Below are 21978 nucleotides of genomic sequence, written 5' to 3'. Positions count from 1 at the left end.
TGGCTGCTGTAGTAGAATCTTGGCAAAACTGTTTCCAAAGAGAGAAAAAAAATTGTACAAGGTTTGCTGCAAGATATGGTTGCCCTCACTCTCTGTTATAGGTTTGGAACCATTCCAAGATGCCATATAAGAAGACCAAGGAATTTGTTGAGGTTTAAGCTTCCCTGTAGGAGGAAGCGGGCCTAATTAGAATATTGCCTCCCATAATCCTTTGCAATGGCTTATGGTCATGAACTTTTTCTCACCGCTGTCTTAAAGTCTCCTTTTATGGTAGCTCTTAAAAGCTGGCCCACTTGAACAGTTAGCTTTGCGCAGTGGCAGTATCGTAGCCCATGAGGTCAATCCGAGGCGTGATTATTGCTAATTGAAAACTTTACCCAATACCCCGCCATGATGACTTGAAATACAGTCAGCATTGGCAATTTTTGACAGGCTCTAAGGAGACTGAAAGATTGGTTTAATAAAAGTTTATGGCGCCCCATGTCCAGGGCGTGTCTTACGTGACTCCCGTTTCTTCCTGAGCTCTGTTGCACCATTCCTTCCGCTGGCTTCTTAGCATTTCCCTTTTACCTTTCTCTCCCACTGAATCCATTTGTTTCCGGCAGCACACTATTCTCACTCCATGCTACGAATTCCCATCCTTCGGCTCATTGGCCTAGCATTTGCCTTTATGCAAATTGCTCCTTCGCACCCTGAATCCAGCTCAATTATTCACACCTAACCACCTGAAGGCACTAAAATTACTGGTAGCTAAGGAAAAAAACGATCAGCCACGAGGTTTGGTAATGTTTTCTAGCCTTCTATCATTTGGATTATTTATTTGCTCTTCTTTTTTTTTTTTTTTTAACTTGCTTTATTATTTCACCACAGCCTAAAGGAAAGGCTTCCCAGCGGGCGTGCCTTTGAATGTACCCGTCATGTCATACTTACCTGGCAGGGGAGCAATAGCCATGATCCCTAAGGTGGCTCTCCCAGAGTGAGGTTGGTTCATTGCACTCCGTACCAGTTGACCTCTGCGATTTCCTCAAATGTGGGAAAATCGACTGCATAATTTATGGTAGTGGGGGACTGCGTTCGCGCTTTCCCCTGTGTTTGCTTGTTTGACAAAAATAGAGAACTTCACCAATTCTGACGAAGGATAATTTCAGCCACGGCACCCGTCTTCTTTGGCTCTTACTTTCCGCATCAAGCAGGCAGCGACAATCATTTCCTAGGCTTGATCATTTTTATTATCTATGTTTTCTGGAGACCAGTTTTAAGCCAGAATTTCACTTTTTATTTTAACTTTTCAGCTTTTTTTTCATAATTTTTTTATCCCGACTTCTTTTGATTTATTGTATGCTTCAATGCAATGGAAGAAATAAAGAATTGGAGACCTATATTACGTCTTCCAACAGAATGTAACGTTTGATTGAATTTCTGGGAAAAAAAGATTTTCTGGATCAAGGCAGTGAATTGCCGCTTGAGACAATCAGACCAAACCTTAGGAATAGCTGGGTGGTCGCTAGCACTTACTAATGAACACCATGGAATTTTGAAAAAGCCACCACAAATGTTCTTTCAGCCCTGTTGAGTGTGGATGAAGAGAAGACAGGTGCTAGGCAAGGGTCATTCCTATCGATGGAGTCATGAAATGTGTGACTTTGGGGACGAACGTAGACCAGCGGATTGTGTACTCTGCCTAATGGCTGCTGTAGTAGAATCTTGGCAAAACTGTTTCCAAAGAGAGAAAAAAAATTGTACAAGGTTTGCTGCAAGATATGGTTGCCCTCACTCTCTGTTATAGGTTTGGAACCATTCCAAGATGCCATATAAGAAGACCAAGGAATTTGTTGGGGTTTAAGCTTCCCTGTAGGAGGAAGCGGGCCTAATTAGAATATTGCCTCCCATAATCCTTTGCAATGGCTTATGGTCATGAACTTTTTCTCACCGCTGTCTTAAAGTGTCCTTACATGGTAGCTCTTAAAAGCTGGCCCACTTGAACAGTCAGCTTTGCGCAGTGGCAGTATCGTAGCCCATGAGGTCAATCCGAGGCGTGATTATTGCTAATTGAAAACTTTACCCAATACCCCGCCATGATGACTTGAAATACAGTCAGCATTGGCAATTTTTGACAGGCTCTAAGGAGACTGAAAGATTGGTTTAATAAAAGTTTATGGCGCCCCATGTCTAGGGCGTGTCTTACGTGACTCCCGTTTCTTCCTGAGCTCTGTTGCACCATTCCTTCCGCTGGCTTCTTAGCATTTCCCTTTTACCTTTCTCTCCCACTGAATCCACTTGTTTCCGGCAGCACACTATTCTCACTCCATGCTACGAATTCCCATCCTTCGGCTCATTGGCCTAGCATTTGCCTTTATGCAAATTGCTCCTTCGCACCCTGAATCCAGCTCAATTATTCACACCTAACCACCTGAAGGCACTAAAATTACTGGTAGCTAAGGAAAAAAACGATCAGCCACGAGGTTTGGTAATCTTTTGTAGCCTTCTATCATTTGGATTATTTATTTGCTCTTCTTTTTTTTTTTTTTAAACTTGCTTTATTATTTCACCACAGCCTAAAGGAAAGGCTTCCCAGCGGGCGTGCCTTTGAATGTACCCGTCATGTCATACTTACCTGGCAGGGGAGCAGTAGCCATGATCCCTAAGGTGGCTCTCCCAGAGTGAGGCTGGTTCATTGCACTCCGTACCAGTTGACCTCTGCGATTTCCTCAAATGTGGGAAACTCGACTGCATAATTTATGGTAGTGGGGGACTGCGTTCGCGCTTTCCCCTGTGTTTGCTTGTTTGACAAAAATAGAGAACTTCACCAATTCTGACAAAGGATAATTTCAGCCACGGCACCCGTCTTCTTTGGCTCTTACTTTCCGCATCAAGCAGGCAGCGACAATCATTTCCTAGGCTTGATCATTTTTATTATCTTTGTTTTCTGGAGACCAGTTTTAAGCCAGAATTTCACTTTTTATTTTAACTTTTCAGCTTTTTTTTCATCATTTTTTTATCCTGACTTCTTTTGATTTATTGTATGCTTCAATGCAATGGAAGAAATAAAGAATTGGAGACCTATATAACGTCTTCCAACAGAACGTAACGTTTGATTGAATTTCTGGGAAAAAAAGATTTTCTGGATCAAGGCAGTGAATTGCCGCTTGAGACAATCAGACCAAACCTTAGGAATAGCTGGGTGGTCGCTAGCACTTACTAATGAACACCATGGAATTTTGAAAAAGCCACCACAAATGTTCTTTCAGCCCTGTTGAGTGTGGATGAAGAGAAGACAGGTGCTAGGCAAGGGTCATTCCTATCGATGGAGTCATGAAATGTGTGACTTTGGGGACGAACGTAGACCAGCGGATTGTGTACTCTGCCTAATGGCTGCTGTAGTAGAATCTTGGCAAAACTGTTTCCAAAGAGAGAAAAAAAATTGTACAAGGTTTGCTGCAAGATATGGTTGCCCTCACTCTCTGTTATAGGTTTGGAACCATTCCAAGATGCCATATAAGAAGACCAAGGAATTTGTTGGGGTTTAAGCTTCCCTGTAGGAGGAAGCGAGCCTAATTAGAATATTGCCTCCCATAATCCTTTGCAATGGCTTATGGTCATGAACTTTTTCTCACCGCGGTCTTAAAGTGTCCTTACATGGTAGCTCTTAAAAGCTGGCCCACTTGAACAGTTAGCTTTGCGCAGTGGCAGTATCGTAGCCCATGAGGTCAATCCGAGGCGTGATTATTGCTAATTGAAAACTTTACCCAATACCCCGCCATGATGACTTGAAATACAGTCAGCATTGGCAATTTTTGACAGGCTCTAAGGAGACTGAAAGATTGGTTTAATAAAAGTTTATGGCGCCCCATGTCTAGGGCGTGTCTTACGTGACTCCCGTTTCTTCCTGAGCTCTGTTGCACCATTCCTTCCGCTGGCTTCTTAGCATTTCCCTTTTACCTTTCTCTCCCACTGAATCCATTTGTTTCCGGCAGCACACTATTCTCACTCCATGCTACGAATTCCCATCCTTCGGCTCATTGGCCTAGCATTTGCCTTTATGCAAATTGCTCCTTCGCACCCTGAATCCAGCTCAATTATTCACACCTAACCACCTGAAGGCACTAAAATTACTGGTAGCTAAGGAAAAAAACGATCAGCCACGAGGTTTGGTAATCTTTTCTAGCCTTCTATCATTTGGATTATTTATTTGCTCTTCTTTTTTTTTTTAAACTTGCTTTATTATTTCACCACAGCCTAAAGGAAAGGCTTCCCAGCGGGCGTGCCTTTGAATGTACCCGTCATGTCATACTTACCTGGCAGGGGAGCAATAGCCATGATCCCTAAGGTGGCTCTCCCAGAGTGAGGCTGGTTCATTGCACTCCGTACCAGTTGACCTCTGCGATTTCCTCAAATGTGGGAAACTCGACTGCATAATTTATGGTAGTGGGGGACTGCGTTCGCGCTTTCCCCTGTGTTTGCTTGTTTGACAAAAATAGAGAGCTTCACCAATTCTGACGAAGGATAATTTCAGCCAGGGCACCCGTCTTCTTTGGCTCTTACTTTCCGCATCAAGCAGGCAGCGACAATCATTTCCTAGGCTTGATCATTTTTATTATCTATGTTTTCTGGAGACCAGTTTTAAGCCAGAATTTCACTTTTTATTTTAACTTTTCAGCTTTTTTTTCATCATTTTTTTATCCTGACTTCTTTTGATTTATTGTATGCTTCAATGCAATGGAAGAAATAAAGAATTGGAGACCTATATTACGTCTTCCAACAGAACGTAACGTTTGATTGAATTTATGGGAAAAAAAGATTTTCTGGATCAAGGCAGTGAATTGCCGCTTGAGACAATCAGACCAAACCTTAGGAATAGCTGGGTGGTCGCTAGCACTTACTAATGAACACCATGGAATTTTGAAAAAGCCACCACAAATGTTCTTTCAGCCCTGTTGAGTGTGGATGAAGAGAAGACAGGTGCTAGGCAAGGGTCATTCCTATCGATGGAGTCATGAAATGTGTGACTTTGGGGACGAACGTAGACCAGCGGATTGTGTACTCTGCCTAATGGCTGCTGTAGTAGAATCTTGGCAAAACTGTTTCCAAAGAGAGAAAAAAAATTGTACAAGGTTTGCTGCAAGATATGGTTGCCCTCACTCTCTGTTATAGGTTTGGAACCATTCCAAGATGCCATATAAGAAGACCAAGGAATTTGTTGGGGTTTAAGCTTCCCTGTAGGAGGAAGCGGGCCTAATTAGAATATTGCCTCCCATAATCCTTTGCAATGGCTTATGGTCATGAACTTTTTCTCACCGCTGTCTTAAAGTGTCCTTACGTGGTAGCTCTTAAAAGCTGGCCCACTTGAACAGTTAGCTTTGCGCAGTGGCAGTATCGTAGCCCATGAAGTCAATCCGAGGCGTGATTATTGCTAATTGAAAACTTTACTCAATACCCCGCCATGATGACTTGAAACACAGTCAGCATTGGCAATTTTGACAGGCTCTAAGGAGACTGAAAGATTGGTTTAATAAAATTTTATGGCGCCCCATGTCCAGGGCGTGTCTTACGTGACTCCCGTTTCTTCCTGAGCTCTGTTGCACCATTCCTTCCGCTGGCTTCTTAGCATTTCCCTTTTACCTTTCTCTCCCACTGAATCCACTTGTTTCCGGCAGCACACTATTCTCACTCCATGCTACGAATTCCCATCCTTCGGCTCATTGGCCTAGCATTTGCCTTTATGCAAATTGCTCCTTCGCACCCTGAATCCAGCTCAATTATTCACACCTAACCACCTGAAGGCACTAAAATTACTGGTAGCTAAGGAAAACAACGATCAGCCACGAGGTTTGGTAATCTTTTGTAGCCTTCTATCATTTGGATTATTTATTTGCTCTTCTTTTTTTTTTTTTTTTACTTGCTTTATTATTTCACCACAGCCTAAAGGAAAGGCTTCCCAGCGGGCGTGCCTTTGAATGTACCCATCATGTCATACTTACCTGGCAGGGGAGCAATAGCCATGATCCCTAAGGTGGCTCTCCCAGAGTGAGGCTGGTTCATTGCACTCCGTACCAGTTGACCTCTGCGATTTCCTCAAATGTGGGAAAATCGACTGCATAATTTATGGTAGTGGGGGACTGCGTTCGCGCTTTCCCCTGTGTTTGCTTGTTTGACAAAAATAGAGAACTTCACCAATTCTGACGAAGGATAATTTCAGCCACGGCACCCGTCTTCTTTGGCTCTTACTTTCCGCATCAAGCAGGCAGCGACAATCATTTCCTAGGCTTGATCATTTTTATTATCTTTGTTTTCTGGAGACCAGTTTTAAGCCAGAATTTCAATTTTTATTTTAACTTTTCAGCTTTTTTTTCATCATTTTTTTATCCTGACTTCTTTTGATTTATTGTATGCTTCAATGCAATGGAAGAAATAAAGAATTGGAGACCTATATTACGTCTTCCAACAGAACGTAACGTTTGATTGAATTTATGGGAAAAAAAGATTTTCTGGATCAAGGCAGTGAATTGCCGCTTGAGACAATCAGACCAAACCTTAGGAATAGCTGGGTGGTCGCTAGCACTTACTAATGAACACCATGGAATTTTGAAAAAGCCACCACAAATGTTCTTTCAGCCCTGTTGAGTGTGGATGAAGAGAAGACAGGTGCTAGGCAAGGGTCATTCCTATCGATGGAGTCATGAAATGTGTGACTTTGGGGACGAACGTAGACCAGCGGATTGTGTACTCTGCCTAATGGCTGCTGTAGTAGAATCTTGGCAAAACTGTTTCCAAAGAGAGAAAAAAAATTGTACAAGGTTTGCTGCAAGATATGGTTGCCCTCACTCTCTGTTATAGGTTTGGAACCATTCCAAGATGCCATATAAGAAGACCAAGGAATTTGTTGGGGTTTAAGCTTCCCTGTAGGAGGAAGCGGGCCTAATTAGAATATTGCCTCCCATAATCCTTTGCAATGGCTTATGGTCATGAACTTTTTCTCACCGCTGTCTTAAAGTGTCCTTACATGGTAGCTCTTAAAAGCTGGCCCACTTGAACAGTTAGCTTTGCGCAGTGGCAGTATCGTAGCCCATGAGGTCAATCCGAGGCGTGATTATTGCTAATTGAAAACTTTACCCAATACCCCGCCATGATGACTTGAAATACAGTCAGCATTGGCAATTTTTGACAGGCTCTAAGGAGACTGAAAGATTGGTTTAATAAAAGTTTATGGCGCCCCATGTCCAGGGCGTGTCTTACGTGACTCCCATTTCTTCCTGAGCTCTGTTGCACCATTCCTTCCGCTGGCTTCTTAGCATTTCCCTTTTACCTTTCTCTCCCACTGAATCCACTTGTTTCCGGCAGCACACTATTCTCACTCCATGCTACGAATTCCCATCCTTCGGCTCATTGGCCTAGCATTTGCCTTTATGCAAATTGCTCCTTCGCACCCTGAATCCAGCTCAATTATTCACACCTAACCACCTGAAGGCACTAAAATTACTGGTAGCTAAGGAAAACAACGATCAGCCACGAGGTTTGGTAATCTTTTGTAGCCTTCTATCATTTGGATTATTTATTTGCTCTTCTTTTTTCTTTTTTTTTTTACTTGCGTTATTATTTCACCACAGCCTAAAGGAAAGGCTTCCCAGCGGGCGTGCCTTTGAATGTACCTATCATGTCATACTTACCTGGCAGGGGAGCAATAGCCATGATCCCTAAGGTGGCTCTCCCAGAGTGAGGCTGGTTCATTGCACTCCGTACCAGTTGACCTCTGCGATTTCCTCAAATGTGGGAAAATCGACTGCATAATTTATGGTAGTGGGGGACTGCGTTCGCGCTTTCCCCTGTGTTTGCTTGTTTGACAAAAATAGAGAATTTCACCAATTCTGACGAAGGATAATTTCAGCCACGGCACCCGTCTTCTTTGGCTCTTACTTTCCGCATCAAGCAGGCAGCGACAATCATTTCCTAGGCTTGATCATTTTTATTATCTTTGTTTTCTGGAGACCAGTTTTAAGCCAGAATTTCACTTTTTATTTTAACTTTTCAGCTTTTTTTTCATCATTTTTTTATCCTGACTTCTTTTGATTTATTGTATGCTTCAATGCAATGGAAGAAATAAAGAATTGGAGACCTATATTACGTCTTCCAACAGAACGTAACGTTTGATTGAATTTATGGGAAAAAAAGATTTTCTGGATCAAGGCAGTGAATTGCCGCTTGAGACAATCAGACCAAACCTTAGGAATAGCTGGGTGGTCGCTAGCACTTACTAATGAACACCATGGAATTTTGAAAAAGCCACCACAAATGTTCTTTCAGCCCTGTTGAGTGTGGATGAAGAGAAGACAGGTGCTAGGCAAGGGTCATTCCTATCGATGGAGTCATGAAATGTGTGACTTTGGGGACGAACGTAGACCAGCGGATTGTGTACTCTGCCTAATGGCTGCTGTAGTAGAATCTTGGCAAAACTGTTTCCAAAGAGAGAAAAAAAATTGTACAAGGTTTGCTGCAAGATATGGTTGCCCTCACGCTCTGTTATAGGTTTGGAACCATTCCAAGATGCCATATAAGAAGACCAAGGAATTTGTTGGGGTTTAAGCTTCCCTGTAGGAGGAAGCGGGCCTAATTAGAATATTGCCTCCCATAATCCTTTGCAATGGCTTATGGTCATGAACTTTTTCTCACCGCTGTCTTAAAGTTTCCTTACATGGTAGCTCTTAAAAGCTGGCCCACTTGAACAGTTAGCTTTGCGCAGTGGCAGTATCGTAGCCCATGAGGTCAATCCGAGGCGTGATTATTGCTAATTGAAAACTTTACCCAATACCCCGCCATGATGACTTGAAATACAGTCAGCATTGGCAATTTTTGACAGGCTCTAAGGAGACTGAAAGATTGGTTTAATAAAAGTTTATGGCGCCCCATGTCCAGGGCGTGTCTTACGTGACTCCCGTTTCTTCCTGAGCTCTGTTGCACCATTCCTTCCGCTGGCTTCTTAGCATTTCCCTTTTACCTTTCTCTCCCACTGAATCCATTTGTTTCCGGCAGCACACTATTCTCACTCCATGCTACGAATTCCCATCCTTCGGCTCATTGGCCTAGCATTTGCCTTTATGCAAATTGCTCCTTCGCACCCTGAATCCAGCTCAATTATTCACACCTAACCACCTGAAGGCACTAAAATTACTGGTAGCTAAGGAAAAAAACGATCAGCCACGAGGTTTGGTAATGTTTTCTAGCCTTCTATCATTTGGATTATTTATTTGCTCTTCTTTTTTAACTTGCTTTATTATTTCACCACAGCCTAAAGGAAAGGCTTCCCAGCGGGCGTGCCTTTGAATGTACCCGTCATGTCATACTTACCTGGCAGGGGAGCAATAGCCATGATCCCTAAGGTGGCTCTCCCAGAGTGAGGCTGGTTCATTGCACTCCGTACCAGTTGATCTCTGCGATTTCCTCAAATGTGGGAAAATCGACTGCATAATTTATGGTAGTGGGGGACTGCGTTCGCGCTTTCCCCTGTGTTTGCTTGTTTGACAAAAATAGAGAACTTCACCAATTCTGACGAAGGATAATTTCAGCCACGGCACCCGTCTTCTTTGGCTCTTACTTTCCGCATCAAGCAGGCAGCGACAATCATTTCCTAGGCTTGATCATTTTTATTATCTTTGTTTTCTGGAGACCAGTTTTAAGCCAGAATTTCACTTTTTATTTTAACTTTTCAGCTTTTTTTTCATCATTTTTTTATCCTGACTTCTTTTGATTTATTGTATGCTTCAATGCAATGGAAGAAATAAAGAATTGGAGACCTATATAACGTCTTCCAACAGAACGTAACGTTTGATTGAATTTCTGGGAAAAAAAGATTTTCTGGATCAAGGCAGTGAATTGCCGCTTGAGACAATCAGACCAAACCTTAGGAATAGCTGGGTGGTCGCTAGCACTTACTAATGAACACCATGGAATTTTGAAAAAGCCACCACAAATGTTCTTTCAGCCCTGTTGAGTGTGGATGAAGAGAAGACAGGTGCTAGGCAAGGGTCATTCCTATCGATGGAGTCATGAAATGTGTGACTTTGGGGACGAACGTAGACCAGCGGATTGTGTACTCTGCCTAATGGCTGCTGTAGTAGAATCTTGGCAAAACTGTTTCCAAAGAGAGAAAAAAAATTGTACAAGGTTTGCTGCAAGATATGGTTGCCCTCACTCTCTGTTATAGGTTTGGAACCATTCCAAGATGCCATATAAGAAGACCAAGGAATTTGTTGGGGTTTAAGCTTCCCTGTAGGAGGAAGCGGGCCTAATTAGAATATTGCCTCCCATAATCCTTTGCAATGGCTTATGGTCATGAACTTTTTCTCACCGCTGTCTTAAAGTTTCCTTACATGGTAGCTCTTAAAAGCTGGCCCACTTGAACAGTTAGCTTTGCGCAGTGGCAGTATCGTAGCCCATGAGGTCAATCCGAGGCGTGATTATTGCTAATTGAAAACTTTACCCAATACCCCGCCATGATGACTTGAAATACAGTCAGCATTGGCAATTTTTGACAGGCTCTAAGGAGACTGAAAGATTGGTTTAATAAAAGTTTATGGCGCCCCATGTCCAGGGCGTGTCTTACGTGACTCCCGTTTCTTCCTGAGCTCTGTTGCACCATTCCTTCCGCTGGCTTCTTAGCATTTCCCTTTTACCTTTCTCTCCCACTGAATCCATTTGTTTCCGGCAGCACACTATTCTCACTCCATGCTACGAATTCCCATCCTTCGGCTCATTGGCCTAGCATTTGCCTTTATGCAAATTGCTCCTTCGCACCCTGAATCCAGCTCAATTATTCACACCTAACCACCTGAAGGCACTAAAATTACTGGTAGCTAAGGAAAAAAACGATCAGCCACGAGGTTTGGTAATGTTTTCTAGCCTTCTATCATTTGGATTATTTATTTGCTCTTCTTTTTTTTTTTTTTTTAACTTGCTTTATTATTTCACCACAGCCTAAAGGAAAGGCTTCCCAGCGGGCGTGCCTTTGAATGTACTCGTCATGTCATACTTACCTGGCAGGGGAGCAATAGCCATGATCCCTAAGGTGGCTCTCCCAGAGTGAGGCTGGTTCATTGCACTCCGTACCAGTTGACCTCTGCGATTTCCTCAAATGTGGGAAAATCGACTGCATAATTTATGGTAGTGGGGGACTGCATTCGCGCTTTCCCCTGTGTTTGCTTGTTTGACAAAAATAGAGAACTTCACCAATTCTGACGAAGGATAATTTCAGCCACGGCACCCATCTTCTTTGGCTCTTACTTTCCGCATCAAGCAGGCAGCGACAATCATTTCCTAGGCTTGATCATTTTTATTATCTTTGTTTTCTGGAGACCAGTTTTAAGCCAGAATTTCACTTTTTATTTTAACTTTTCAGCTTTTTTTTCATCATTTTTTTATCCTGACTTCTTTTGATTTATTGTATGCTTCAATGCAATGGAAGAAATAAAGAATTGGAGACCTATATTACGTCTTCCAACAGAACGTAACGTTTGATTGAATTTCTGGGAAAAAAAGATTTTCTGGATCAAGGCAGTGAATTGCCGCTTGAGACAATCAGACCAAACCTTAGGAATAGCTGGCTGGTCGCTAGCACTTACTAATGAACACCATGGAATTTTGAAAAAGCCACCACAAATGTTCTTTCAGCCCTGTTGAGTGTGGATGAAGAGAAGACAGGTGCTAGGCAAGGGTCATTCCTATCGATGGAGTCATGAAATGTGTGACTTTGGGGACGAACGTAGACCAGCGGATTGTGTACTCTGCCTAATGGCTGCTGTAGTAGAATCTTGGCAAAACTGTTTCCAAAGAGAGAAAAAAAATTGTACAAGGTTTGCTGCAAGATATGGTTGCCCTCACTCTCTGTTATAGGTTTGGAACCATTCCAAGATGCCATATAAGAAGACCAAGGAATTTGTTGGGGTTTAAGCTTCCCTGTAGGAGGAAGCGGGCCTAATTAGAATATTGCCTCCCATAATCCTTTGCAATGGCTTATGGTCATGAACTTTTTCTCACCGCTGTCTTAAAGTGTCCTTACATGGTAGCTCTTAAAAGCTGGCCCACTTGAACAGTTAGCTTTGCGCAGTGGCAGTATCGTAGCCCATGAGGTCAATCCGAGGCGTGATTATTGCTATTTGAAAACTTTACCCAATACCCCGCCATGATGACTTGAAATACAGTCAGCATTGGCAATGTTTGACAGGCTCTAAGGAGACTGAAAGATTGGTTTAATAAAAGTTTATGGCGCCCCATGTCTAGGGCGTGTCTGACGTGACTCCCGTTTCTTCCTGAGCTCTGTTGCACCATTCCTTCCGCTGGCTTCTTAGCATTTCCCTTTTACCTTTCTCTCCCACTGAATCCATTTGTTTCCGGCAGCACACTATTCTCACTCCATGCTACGAATTCCCATCCTTCGGCTCATTGGCCTAGCATTTGCCTTTATGCAAATTGCTCCTTCGCACCCTGAATCCAGCTCAATTATTCACACCTAACCACCTGAAGGCACTAAAATTACTGGTAGCTAAGGAAAAAAACGATCAGCCACGAGGTTTGGTAATCTTTTCTAGCCTTCTATCATTTGGATTATTTATTTGCTCTTCTTTTTTTTTTTTTTAAACTTGCTTTATTATTTCACCACAGCCTAAAGGAAAGGCTTCCCAGCGGGCGTGCCTTTGAATGTACCCGTCATGTCATACTTACCTGGCAGGGGAGCAATAGCCATGATCCCTAAGGTGGCTCTCCCAGAGTGAGGCTGGTTCATTGCACTCTGTACCAGTTGACCTCTGCGATTTCCTCAAATGTGGGAAACTCGACTGCATAATTTATGGTAGTGGGGGGCTGCGTTCGCGCTTTCCCCTGTGTTTGCTTGTTTGACAAAAATAGAGAGCTTCACCAATTCTGACGAAGGATAATTTCAGCCAGGGCACCCGTCTTCTTTGGCTCTTACTTTCCGCATCAAGCAGGCAGCGACAATCATTTCCTAGGCTTGATCATTTTTATTATCTATGTTTTCTGGAGACCAGTTTTAAGCCAGAATTTCACTTTTTATTTTAACTTTTCAGCTTTTTTTTCATCATTATTTTATCCTGACTTCTTTTGATTTATTGTATGCTTCAATGCAATGGAAGAAATAAAGAATTGGAGACCTATATTACGTCTTCCAACAGAACGTAACGTTTGATTGAATTTCTGGGAAAAAAAGATTTTCTGGATCAAGGCAGTGAATTGCCGCTTGAGACAATCAGACCAAACCTTAGGAATAGCTGGGTGGTCGCTAGCACTTACTAATGAACACCATGGAATTTTGAAAAAGCCACCACAAATGTTCTTTCAGCCCTGTTGAGTGTGGATGAAGAGAAGACAGGTGCTAGGCAAGGGTCATTCCTATCGATGGAGTCATGAAATGTGTGACTTTGGGGACGAACGTAGACCAGCGGATTGTGTACTCTGCCTAATGGCTGCTGTAGTAGAATCTTGGCAAAACTGGTTCCAAAGAGAGAAAAAAAATTGTACAAGGTTTGCTGCAAGATATGGTTGCCCTCACTCTCTGTTATAGGTTTGGAACCATTCCAAGATGCCATATAAGAAGACCGAGGAATTTGTTGGGGTTTAAGCTTCCCTGTAGGAGGAAGCGGGCCTAATTAGAATATTGCCTCCCATAATCCTTTGCAATGGCTTATGGTCATGAACTTTTTCTCACCGCTGTCTTAAAGTGTCCTTACGTGGTACTCTTAAAAGCTGGCCCACTTGAACAGCTAGCTTTGCGCAGTGGCAGTATCGTAGCCCATGAGGTCAATCCGAGGCGTGATTATTGCTAATTGAAAACTTTACCCAATACCCCGCCATGATGACTTGAAATACAGTCAGCATTGGCAATTTTTGACAGGCTCTAAGGAGACTGAAAGATTGGTTTAATAAAAGTTTATGGCGCCCCATGTCTAGGGCGTGTCTTACGTGACTCCCGTTTCTTCCTGAGCTCTGTTGCACCATTCCTTCCGCTGGCTTCTTAGCATTTCCCTTTTACCTTTCTCTCCCACTGAATTCACTTGTTTCCGGCAGCACACTATTCTCATTCCCATCCTTCGGCTCATTGGCCTAGCATTTGCCTTTATGCAAATTGCTCCTTCGCACCCTGAATCCAGCTCAATTATTCACACCTAACCACCTGAAGGCACTAAAATTACTGGTAGCTAAGGAAAACAACGATCAGCCACGAGGTTTGGTAATCTTTTGGAGCCTTCTATCATTTGGATTATTTATTTGCTCTTCTTTTTTTTTTTTTTTTTACTTGCTTTATTATTTCACCACAGCCTAAAGGAAAGGCTTCCCAGCGGGCGTGCCTTTGAATGTACCCATCATGTCATACTTACCTGGCAGGGGAGCAATAGCCATGATCCCTAAGGTGGCTCTCCCAGAGTGAGGCTGGTTCATTGCACTCCGTACCAGTTGTCCTCTGCGATTTCCTCAAATGTGGGAAAATCGACTGCATAATTTATGGTAGTGGGGGACTGCGTTCGCGCTTTCCCCTGTGTTTGCTTGTTTGACAAAAATAGAGAACTTCACCAATTCTGACGAAGGATAATTTCAGCCACGGCACCCGTCTTCTTTGGCTCTTACTTTCCGCATCAAGCAGGCAGCGACAATCATTTCCTAGGCTTGATCATTTTTATTATCTTTGTTTTCTGGAGACCAGTTTTAAGCCAGAATTTCACTTTTTATTTTAACTTTTCAGCTTTTTTTTCATCATTTTTTTATCCTGACTTCTTTTGATTTATTGTATGCTTCAATGCAATGGAAGAAATAAAGAATTGGAGACCTATATTACGTCTTCCAACAGAACGTAACGTTTGATTGAATTTCTGGGAAAAAAAGATTTTCTGGATCAAGGCAGTGAATTGCCGCTTGAGACAATCAGACCAAACCTTAGGAATAGCTGGGTGGTCGCTAGCACTTACTAATGAACACCATGGAATTTTGAAAAAGCCACCACAAATGTTCTTTCAGCCCTGTTGAGTGTGGATGAAGAGAAGACAGGTGCTAGGCAAGGGTCATTCCTATCGATGGAGTCATGAAATGTGTGACTTTGGGGACGAACGTAGACCAGCGGATTGTGTACTCTGCCTAATGGCTGCTGTAGTAGAATCTTGGCAAAACTGTTTCCAAAGAGAGAAAAAAAATTGTACAAGGTTTGCTGCAAGATATGGTTGCCCTCACTCTCTGTTATAGGTTTGGAACCATTCCAAGATGCCATATAAGAAGACCAAGGAATTTGTTGGGGTTTAAGCTTCCCTGTAGGAGGAAGCGGGCCTAATTAGAATATTGCCTCCCATAATCCTTTGCAATGGCTTATGGTCATGAACTTTTTCTCACCGCTGTCTTAAAGTGTCCTTACATGGTAGCTCTTAAAAGCTGGCCCACTTGAACAGTTAGCTTTGCGCAGTGGCAGTATCGTAATTGAAAACTTTACCCAATACCCCGCCATGATGACTTGAAATACAGTCAGCATTGGCAATTTTTGACAGGCTCTAAGGAGACTGAAAGATTGGTTTAATAAAAGTTTTTGGCGCCCCATGTCCAGGGCGTGTCTTACGTGACTCTTGTTTCTTCCTGAGCTCTGTTGCACCATTCCTTCCGCTGGCTTCTTAGCATTTCCCTTTTACCTTTCTCTCCCACTGAATCCACTTGTTTCCGGCAGCACACTATTCTCACTCCATGCTACGAATTCCCATCCTTCGGCTCATTGGCCTAGCATTTGCCTTCATGCAAATTGCTCCTTCGCACCCTGAATCCAGCTCAATTATTCACACCTAACCACCTGAAGGCACTAAAATTACTGGTAGCTAAGGAAAACAACGATCAGCCACGAGGTTTGGTAATCTTTTGTAGCCTTCTAGCATTTGGATTATTTATTTGCTCTTCTTTTTTTTTTTTTTTTACTTGCTTTATTATTTCACCACAGCCTAAATGAAAGGCTTCCCAGCGGGCGTGCCTTTGAATGTACCCGTCATGTCATACTTACCTGGCAGGGGAGCAATAGCCATGATCCCTAAGGTGGCTCTCCCAGAGTGAGGCTGGTTCATTGCACTCCGTACCAGTTGTCCTCTGCGACTTCCTCAAATGTTGGAAAATCGACTGCATAATTTATGGTAGTGGGGGACTGCGTTCGCGCTTTCCCCTGTGTTTGCTTGTTTGACAAAAATAGAGAACTTCACCACTTCTGACGAAGGATAATTTCAGCCACGGCACCTGTCTTCTTTGGCTCTTACTTTCCGCATCAAGCAGGCAGCGACAATCATTTCCTAGGCTTGATCATTTTTATTATCTTTGTTTTCTGGAGACCAGTTTTAAGCCAGAATTTCACTTTTTATTTTAACTTTTCAGCTTTTTTCTCATCATTTTTTTATCCTGACTTCTTTTGATTTATTGTATGCTTCAATGCAATGGAAGAAATAAAGAATTGGAGACCTATATTACGTCTTCCAACAGAACGTAACGTTTGATTGAATTTCTGGGAAAAAAAGATTTTCTGGATCAAGGCAGTGAATTGCCGCTTGAGACAATCAGACCAAACCTTAGGAATAGCTGGGTGGTCGCTAGCACTTACTAATGAACACCATGGAATTTTGAAAAAGCCACCACAAATGTTCTTTCAGCCCTGTTGAGTGTGGATGAAGAGAAGACAGGTGCTAGGCAAGGGTCATTCCTATCGATGGAGTCATGAAATGTGTGACTTTGGGGACGAACGTAGACCAGCGGATTGTGTACTCTGCCTAATGGCTGCTGTAGTAGAATCTTGGCAAAACTGTTTCCAAAGAGAGAAAAAAAATTGTACAAGGTTTGCTGCAAGATATGGTTGCCCTCACTCTCTGTTATAGGTTTGGAACCATTCCAAGATGCCATATAAGAAGACCAAGGAATTTGTTGGGGTTTAAGCTTCCCTGTAGGAGGAAGCGGGCCTAATTAGAATATTGCCTCCCATAATCCTTTGCAATGGCTTATGGTCATGAACTTTTTCTCACCGCTGTCTTAAAGTGTCCTTACATGGTAGCTCTTAAAAGCTGGCCCACTTGAACAGTTAGCTTTGCGCAGTGGCAGTATCGTAGCCCATGAGGTCAATCCGAGGCGTGATTATTGCTAATTGAAAACTTTACCCAATACCCCGCCATGATGACTTGAAATACAGTCAGCATTGGCAATTTTTGACAGGCTCTAAGGAGACTGAAAGATTGGTTTAATAAAAGTTTATGGCGCCCCATGTCTAGGGCGTGTTTTACGTGACTCCCGTTTCTTCCTGAGCTCTGTTGCACCATTCCTTCCGCTGGCTTCTTAGCATTTCCCTTTTACCTTTCTCTCCCACTGAATCCACTTGTTTCCGGCAGCACACTATTCTCACTCCATGCTACGAATTCCCATCCTTCGGCTCATTGGCCTAGCATTTGCCTTTATGCAAATTGCTCCTTCGCACCCTGAATCCAGCTCAATTATTCACACCTAACCACCTGAAGGCACTAAAATTACTGGTAGCTAAGGAAAAAAACGATCAGCCACGAGGTTTGGTAATCTTTTGTAGCCTTCTATCATTTGGATTATTTATTTGCTCTTCTTTTTTTTTTTTTAAACTTGCTTTATTATTTCACCACAGCCTAAAGGAAAGGCTTCCCAGCGGGCGTGCCTTTGAATGTACCCGTCATGTCATACTTACCTGGCAGGGGAGCAGTAGCCATGATCCCTAAGGTGGCTCTCCCAGAGTGAGGCTGGTTCATTGCACTCCGTACCAGTTGACCTCTGCGATTTCCTCAAATGTGGGAAACTCGACTGCATAATTTATGGTAGTGGGGGACTGCGTTCGCGCTTTCCCCTGTGTTTGCTTGTTTGACAAAAATAGAGAACTTCACCAATTCTGACGAAGGATAATTTCAGCCACGGCACCCGTCTTCTTTGGCTCTTACTTTCCGCATCAAGCAGGCAGCGACAATCATTTCCTAGGCTTGATCATTTTTATTATCTTTGTTTTCTGGAGACCAGTTTTAAGCCAGAATTTCACTTTTTATTTTAACTTTCCAGCTTTTTTTTCATCATTTTTTTATCCTGACTTCTTTTGATTTATTGTATGCTTCAATGCAATGGAAGAAATAAAGAATTGGAGACCTATATAACGTCTTCCAACAGAACGTAACGTTTGATTGAATTTCTGGGAAAAAAAGATTTTCTGGATCAAGGCAGTGAATTGCCGCTTGAGACAATCAGACCAAACCTTAGGAATAGCTGGGTGGTCGCTAGCACTTACTAATGAACACCATGGAATTTTGAAAAAGCCACCACAAATGTTCTTTCAGCCCTGTTGAGTGTGGATGAAGAGAAGACAGGTGCTAGGCAAGGGTCATTCCTATCGATGGAGTCATGAAATGTGTGACTTTGGGGACGAACGTAGACCAGCGGATTGTGTACTCTGCCTAATGGCTGCTGTAGTAGAATCTTGGCAAAACTGTTTCCAAAGAGAGAAAAAAAATTGTACAAGGTTTGCTGCAAGATATGGTTGCCCTCACTCTCTGTTATAGGTTTGGAACCATTCCAAGATGCCATATAAGAAGACCAAGGAATTTGTTGGGGTTTAAGCTTCCCTGTAGGAGGAAGCGGGCCTAATTAGAATATTGCCTCCCATAATCCTTTGCAATGGCTTATGGTCATGAACTTTTTCTCACCGCTGTCTTAAAGTTTCCTTACATGGTAGCTCTTAAAAGCTGGCCCACTTGAACAGTTAGCTTTGCGCAGTGGCAGTATCGTAGCCCATGAGGTCAATCCGAGGCGTGATTATTGCTAATTGAAAACTTTACCCAATACCCCGCCATGATGACTTGAAATACAGTCAGCATTGGCAATTTTTGACAGGCTCTAAGGAGACTGAAAGATTGGTTTAATAAAAGTTTATGGCGCCCCATGTCCAGGGCGTGTCTTACGTGACTCCCGTTTCTTCCTGAGCTCTGTTGCACCATTCCTTCCGCTGGCTTCTTAGCATTTCCCTTTTACCTTTCTCTCCCACTGAATCCATTTGTTTCCGGCAGCACACTATTCTCACTCCATGCTACGAATTCCCATCCTTCGGCTCATTGGCCTAGCATTTGCCTTTATGCAAATTGCTCCTTCGCACCCTGAATCCAGCTCAATTATTCACACCTAACCACCTGAAGGCACTAAAATTACTGGTAGCTAAGGAAAAAAACGATCAGCCACGAGGTTTGGTAATGTTTTCTAGCCTTCTATCATTTGGATTATTTATTTGCTCTTCTTTTTTTTTTTTTTTTAACTTGCTTTATTATTTCACCACAGCCTAAAGAAAAGGCTTCCCAGCGGGCGTGCCTTTGAATGTACCCATCATGTCATACTTACCTGGCAGGGGAGCAATAGCCATGATCCCTAAGGTGGCTCTTCCAGAGTGAGGTTGGTTCATTGCACTCCGTACCAGTTGACCTCTGCGATTTCCTCAAATGTGGGAAAATCGACTGCATAATTTATGGTAGTGGGGGACTGCGTTCGCGCTTTCCCCTGTGTTTGCTTGTTTGACAAAAATAGAGAACTTCACCAATTCTGACGAAGGATAATTTCAGCCACGGCACCCGTCTTCTTTGGCTCTTACTTTCCGCATCAAGCAGGCAGCGACAATCATTTCCTAGGCTTGATCATTTTTATTATCTATGTTTTCTGGAGACCAGTTTTAAGCCAGAATTTCACTTTTTATTTTAACTTTTCATCTTTTTTTTCATCATTTTTTTATCCCGACTTCTTTTGATTTATTGTATGCTTCAATGCAATGGAAGAAATAAAGAATTGGAGACCTATATTACGTCTTCCAACAGAACGTAACGTTTGATTGAATTTCTGGGAAAAAAAGATTTTCTGGATCAAGGCAGTGAATTGCCGCTTGAGACAATCAGACCAAACCTTAGGAATAGCTGGGTGGTCGCTAGCACTTACTAATGAACACCATGGAATTTTGAAAAAGCCACCACAAATGTTCTTTCAGCCCTGTTGAGTGTGGATGAAGAGAAGACAGGTGCTAGGCAAGGGTCATTCGTATCGATGGAGTCATGAAATGTGTGACTTTGGGGACGAACGTAGACCAGCGGATTGTGTACTCTGCCTAATGGCTGCTGTAGTAGAATCTTGGCAAAACTGTTTCCAAAGAGAGAAAAAAAATTGTACAAGGTTTGCTGCAAGATATGGTTGCCCTCACTCTCTGTTATAGGTTTGGAACCATTCCAAGATGCCATATAAGAAGACCAAGGAATTTGTTGGGGTTTAAGCTTCCCTGTAGGAGGAAGCGGGCCTAATTAGAATATTGCCTCCCATAATCCTTTGCAATGGCTTATGGTCATGAACTTTTTCTCACCGCTGTCTTAAAGTGTCCTTACATGGTAGCTCTTAAAAGCTGGCCCACTTGAACAGTTAGCTTTGCGCAGTGGCAGTATCGTAGCCCATGAGGTCAATCCGAGGCGTGATTATTGCTAATTGAAAACTTTACCCAATACCCCGCCATGATGACTTGAAATACAGTCAGCATTGGCAATTTTTGACAGGCTCTAAGGAGACTGAAAGATTGGTTTAATAAAAGTTTATGGCGCCCCATGTCCAGGGCGCGTCTTACGTGACTCCCGTTTCTTCCTGAGCTCTGTTGCACCATTCCTTCCGCTGGCTTCTTAGCATTTCCCTTTTACCTTTCTCTCCCACTGAATCCACTTGTTTCCGGCAGCACACTATTCTCACTCCATGCTACGAATTCCCATCCTTCGGCTCATTGGCCTAGCATTTGCCTTTATGCAAATTGCTCCTTCGCACCCTGAATCCAGCTCAATTATTCACACCTAACCACCTGAAGGCACTACAATTACTGGTAGCTAAGGAAAACAACGATCAGCCACGAGGTTTGGTAATCTTTTGTAGCCTTCTAGCATTTGGATTATTTATTTGCTCTTCTTTTTTTTTTTTTTTTACTTGCTTTATTATTTCACCACAGCCTAAAGGAAAGGCTTCCCAGCGGGCGTGCCTTTGAATGTACCCGTTATGTCATACTTACCTGGCAGGGGAGCAATAGCCATGATCCCTAAGGTGGCTCTCCCAGAGTGAGGCTGGTTCATTGCACTCCGTACCAGTTGTCCTCTGCGATTTCCTCAAATGTGGGAAAATCGACTGCATAATTTATGGTAGTGGGGGACTGCGTTCGCGCTTTCCCCTGTGTTTGCTTGTTTGACAAAAATAGAGAACTTCACCACTTCTGACGAAGGATAATTTCAGCCACGGCACCTGTCTTCTTTGGCTCTTACTTTCCGCATCAAGCAGGCAGCGACAATCATTTCCTAGGCTTGATCATTTTTATTATCTTTGTTTTCTGGAGACCAGTTTTAAGCCAGAATTTCACTTTTTATTTTAACTTTTCAGCTTTTTTCTCATCATTTTTTTATCCTGACTTCTTTTGATTTATTGTATGCTTCAATGCAATGGAAGAAATAAAGAATTGGAGACCTATATTACGTCTTCCAACAGAACGTAACGTTTGATTGAATTTCTGGGAAAAAAAGATTTTCTGGATCAAGGCAGTGAATTGCCGCTTGAGACAATCAGACCAAACCTTAGGAATAGCTGGGTGGTCGCTAGCACTTACTAATGAACACCATGGAATTTTGAAAAAGCCACCACAAATGTTCTTTCAGCCCTGTTGAGTGTGGATGAAGAGAAGACAGGTGCTAGGCAAGGGTCATTCCTATCGATGGAGTCATGAAATGTGTGACTTTGGGGACGAACGTAGACCAGCGGATTGTGTACTCTGCCTAATGGCTGCTGTAGTAGAATCTTGGCAAAACTGTTTCCAAAGAGAGAAAAAAAATTGTACAAGGTTTGCTGCAAGATATGGTTGCCCTCACTCTCTGTTATAGGTTTGGAACCATTCCAAGATGCCATATAAGAAGACCAAGGAAT

At 42.8% G+C, this 21978-nt stretch overlaps 25 non-coding genes and 1 pseudogene across 25 annotated transcripts; all 26 read left to right on the top strand.

The window, feature by feature from the left end:
* The first annotated feature begins 303 nt into the window (after nucleotides 1-303).
* LOC134592095 (U4 spliceosomal RNA) lies at nucleotides 304-444 on the top strand. Its single transcript, XR_010088770.1, has one exon. It is a non-coding gene; the product is annotated as a U4 spliceosomal RNA (small nuclear RNA).
* Nucleotides 445-922: 478 nt separating this feature from the next.
* On the top strand, nucleotides 923-1089 carry LOC134590484 (U1 spliceosomal RNA). The gene has a single exon (XR_010087401.1). It is a non-coding gene; the product is annotated as a U1 spliceosomal RNA (small nuclear RNA).
* An 899-nt stretch (nucleotides 1090-1988) lies between these two features.
* On the top strand, nucleotides 1989-2129 carry LOC134592094 (U4 spliceosomal RNA). The gene has a single exon (XR_010088769.1). It is a non-coding gene; the product is annotated as a U4 spliceosomal RNA (small nuclear RNA).
* Nucleotides 2130-2606: 477 nt separating this feature from the next.
* On the top strand, nucleotides 2607-2773 carry LOC134589652 (U1 spliceosomal RNA). Its single transcript, XR_010086695.1, has one exon. It is a non-coding gene; the product is annotated as a U1 spliceosomal RNA (small nuclear RNA).
* An 899-nt stretch (nucleotides 2774-3672) lies between these two features.
* Nucleotides 3673-3813, top strand: LOC134592093 (U4 spliceosomal RNA). The gene has a single exon (XR_010088768.1). It is a non-coding gene; the product is annotated as a U4 spliceosomal RNA (small nuclear RNA).
* Nucleotides 3814-4287: 474 nt separating this feature from the next.
* On the top strand, nucleotides 4288-4454 carry LOC134589664 (U1 spliceosomal RNA). The gene has a single exon (XR_010086705.1). It is a non-coding gene; the product is annotated as a U1 spliceosomal RNA (small nuclear RNA).
* An 899-nt stretch (nucleotides 4455-5353) lies between these two features.
* LOC134593858 (U4 spliceosomal RNA) lies at nucleotides 5354-5493 on the top strand. The gene has a single exon (XR_010090279.1). It is a non-coding gene; the product is annotated as a U4 spliceosomal RNA (small nuclear RNA).
* Nucleotides 5494-5970: 477 nt separating this feature from the next.
* Nucleotides 5971-6137, top strand: LOC134590284 (U1 spliceosomal RNA). The gene has a single exon (XR_010087230.1). It is a non-coding gene; the product is annotated as a U1 spliceosomal RNA (small nuclear RNA).
* Nucleotides 6138-7036: 899 nt separating this feature from the next.
* Nucleotides 7037-7177, top strand: LOC134592092 (U4 spliceosomal RNA). The gene has a single exon (XR_010088767.1). It is a non-coding gene; the product is annotated as a U4 spliceosomal RNA (small nuclear RNA).
* A 479-nt stretch (nucleotides 7178-7656) lies between these two features.
* LOC134590283 (U1 spliceosomal RNA) lies at nucleotides 7657-7823 on the top strand. The gene has a single exon (XR_010087229.1). It is a non-coding gene; the product is annotated as a U1 spliceosomal RNA (small nuclear RNA).
* Nucleotides 7824-8722: 899 nt separating this feature from the next.
* On the top strand, nucleotides 8723-8863 carry LOC134592090 (U4 spliceosomal RNA). The gene has a single exon (XR_010088766.1). It is a non-coding gene; the product is annotated as a U4 spliceosomal RNA (small nuclear RNA).
* A 468-nt stretch (nucleotides 8864-9331) lies between these two features.
* LOC134590590 (U1 spliceosomal RNA) lies at nucleotides 9332-9498 on the top strand. The gene has a single exon (XR_010087490.1). It is a non-coding gene; the product is annotated as a U1 spliceosomal RNA (small nuclear RNA).
* An 899-nt stretch (nucleotides 9499-10397) lies between these two features.
* Nucleotides 10398-10538, top strand: LOC134592089 (U4 spliceosomal RNA). The gene has a single exon (XR_010088765.1). It is a non-coding gene; the product is annotated as a U4 spliceosomal RNA (small nuclear RNA).
* Nucleotides 10539-11016: 478 nt separating this feature from the next.
* On the top strand, nucleotides 11017-11183 carry LOC134591126 (U1 spliceosomal RNA). The gene has a single exon (XR_010087949.1). It is a non-coding gene; the product is annotated as a U1 spliceosomal RNA (small nuclear RNA).
* An 899-nt stretch (nucleotides 11184-12082) lies between these two features.
* On the top strand, nucleotides 12083-12223 carry LOC134593742 (U4 spliceosomal RNA). The gene has a single exon (XR_010090177.1). It is a non-coding gene; the product is annotated as a U4 spliceosomal RNA (small nuclear RNA).
* Nucleotides 12224-12700: 477 nt separating this feature from the next.
* On the top strand, nucleotides 12701-12867 carry LOC134590368 (U1 spliceosomal RNA). Its single transcript, XR_010087302.1, has one exon. It is a non-coding gene; the product is annotated as a U1 spliceosomal RNA (small nuclear RNA).
* Nucleotides 12868-13765: 898 nt separating this feature from the next.
* Nucleotides 13766-13906, top strand: LOC134592088 (U4 spliceosomal RNA). The gene has a single exon (XR_010088764.1). It is a non-coding gene; the product is annotated as a U4 spliceosomal RNA (small nuclear RNA).
* Nucleotides 13907-14370: 464 nt separating this feature from the next.
* On the top strand, nucleotides 14371-14537 carry LOC134590344 (U1 spliceosomal RNA). Its single transcript, XR_010087282.1, has one exon. It is a non-coding gene; the product is annotated as a U1 spliceosomal RNA (small nuclear RNA).
* An 899-nt stretch (nucleotides 14538-15436) lies between these two features.
* Nucleotides 15437-15542, top strand: LOC134593866 (U4 spliceosomal RNA; annotated as a pseudogene).
* A 477-nt stretch (nucleotides 15543-16019) lies between these two features.
* Nucleotides 16020-16186, top strand: LOC134591278 (U1 spliceosomal RNA). Its single transcript, XR_010088081.1, has one exon. It is a non-coding gene; the product is annotated as a U1 spliceosomal RNA (small nuclear RNA).
* Nucleotides 16187-17085: 899 nt separating this feature from the next.
* Nucleotides 17086-17226, top strand: LOC134592087 (U4 spliceosomal RNA). Its single transcript, XR_010088763.1, has one exon. It is a non-coding gene; the product is annotated as a U4 spliceosomal RNA (small nuclear RNA).
* A 476-nt stretch (nucleotides 17227-17702) lies between these two features.
* On the top strand, nucleotides 17703-17869 carry LOC134589651 (U1 spliceosomal RNA). The gene has a single exon (XR_010086694.1). It is a non-coding gene; the product is annotated as a U1 spliceosomal RNA (small nuclear RNA).
* An 899-nt stretch (nucleotides 17870-18768) lies between these two features.
* LOC134592084 (U4 spliceosomal RNA) lies at nucleotides 18769-18909 on the top strand. Its single transcript, XR_010088762.1, has one exon. It is a non-coding gene; the product is annotated as a U4 spliceosomal RNA (small nuclear RNA).
* Nucleotides 18910-19387: 478 nt separating this feature from the next.
* On the top strand, nucleotides 19388-19554 carry LOC134590907 (U1 spliceosomal RNA). The gene has a single exon (XR_010087762.1). It is a non-coding gene; the product is annotated as a U1 spliceosomal RNA (small nuclear RNA).
* An 899-nt stretch (nucleotides 19555-20453) lies between these two features.
* LOC134592083 (U4 spliceosomal RNA) lies at nucleotides 20454-20594 on the top strand. The gene has a single exon (XR_010088761.1). It is a non-coding gene; the product is annotated as a U4 spliceosomal RNA (small nuclear RNA).
* Nucleotides 20595-21071: 477 nt separating this feature from the next.
* On the top strand, nucleotides 21072-21238 carry LOC134590343 (U1 spliceosomal RNA). The gene has a single exon (XR_010087281.1). It is a non-coding gene; the product is annotated as a U1 spliceosomal RNA (small nuclear RNA).
* The last annotated feature ends 740 nt before the right edge of the window (nucleotides 21239-21978 follow it).

The sequence above is a fragment of the Pelobates fuscus genome, chromosome 2 (assembly GCF_036172605.1).
Source record: "Pelobates fuscus isolate aPelFus1 chromosome 2, aPelFus1.pri, whole genome shotgun sequence".
Lineage (NCBI taxonomy): Eukaryota > Metazoa > Chordata > Amphibia > Anura > Pelobatidae > Pelobates > Pelobates fuscus.
The sequence above is the reverse complement of the archived record's forward strand: the minus strand, read 5'-3'. Positions and strand labels throughout refer to the sequence as shown.